The sequence below is a fragment of the Rattus norvegicus genome, chromosome 10 (assembly GCF_036323735.1).
Source record: "Rattus norvegicus strain BN/NHsdMcwi chromosome 10, GRCr8, whole genome shotgun sequence".
NCBI classification, from domain to species: domain Eukaryota; kingdom Metazoa; phylum Chordata; class Mammalia; order Rodentia; family Muridae; genus Rattus; species Rattus norvegicus.
This window is the reverse complement of record NC_086028.1, coordinates 67,623,995-67,625,000: the sequence shown is the minus strand read 5'-3', so window position 1 is coordinate 67,625,000 and position 1,006 is coordinate 67,623,995. Positions and strand designations below refer to the sequence as shown.

At 47.2% G+C, this 1,006-nt stretch overlaps 1 long non-coding RNA gene across 5 annotated transcripts in view; it reads right to left on the bottom strand.

Moving 5' to 3' along the window:
- The window catches only part of LOC134480706 (uncharacterized), a 6,338-nt gene extending 5,667 nt beyond the window's left edge, over positions 1-671 (bottom strand). For all 5 annotated transcript variants that reach the window (XR_010055424.1, XR_010055426.1, XR_010055425.1 and 2 more), the window contains exon 1: positions 440-671. This is a non-coding gene — a long non-coding RNA (uncharacterized LOC134480706). The remainder of the gene's footprint in view (positions 1-439) is intronic.
- Positions 672-1,006: the final 335 nt, after the last annotated feature.

Here is a 1,006-nt window from a genome sequence, read left to right as displayed (position 1 = left end):
GTGTAGTGGTTGAGAGCACCACATGCTCTTTTAGAGGACTCGGTTCCCAGCAGTCACATGGCAGCTCACAACTGTCTGTAATTTCTCTAGTTCCAGAGGATCCAACACTATCACACAGACATATGCAGGCAAAACACCAATGTGCATGGAATGAAAATATAGAATGAACGAACGAATGAATGAATGAATGAATAAAAATCAGTGGGGCTGAGGGTGCAATTTGATGGTTGAACATTGGTTCAGCATGCACAAACTACAATACTGAAAGTCCAGCATCACAAAGACACAATAAAAATAGAAAATCAGTATTCAAAATACAACCCGAGCCACTGAGAATTCAAATGCAGTATCACTGAAGGCATGATGTGTTTTGTATCCAAAACAGTCAAGTTGTTCCCGAGTATAGGTGGAAAAGCTGGGAAGAGAGCAAGATTGCTACCTCTAATAGTCTTGCAGGCTCTAAGTCTGAGCAGAAGAGAGGAGGTCCTGGAGGGTGAGGCTCTGGTCCTGGTGTGGCACAGTGTCTGGGACCTCTGCCTGAGACAGGCACAGAGCGCAGTGTCTAACAAGCGCTGGATGCTGCTGCCGGTGGAGAGCTGCAGTTAGAAGGCATCCTCCAGAGAACATCTCTGGACAGTCACTCACTCTACCTCTGCCTGGCTCACCCGTGCCAGACGAGTGGTGCGCGGAAAAGAGGGACCTCTAGAGGCAGCTGTTGCTTTTCTGGGTGACTCAGCAGAAATGTACCTGGTGGCTGATAAAATTAATCCCAGGATATATAGAGACTGCAGCCACTAGAGGGCAGGGCACGTGTGGAAAGTTTGCCAGGCCTCTCCTGGGCACTTTTGTGCTACAAGAATGTAGAGGCTTTGATAGTCTCTCTCAAGCCTCAGGCTCCGGGCCATCACAGGGGCAGTGTATTAGTCACGGTTCTCTAGAGTCACAGAACTTATGGAATGTCTCTATATATTAAGAGAATTCATTGTAATGACTTACAGTCTGCAGT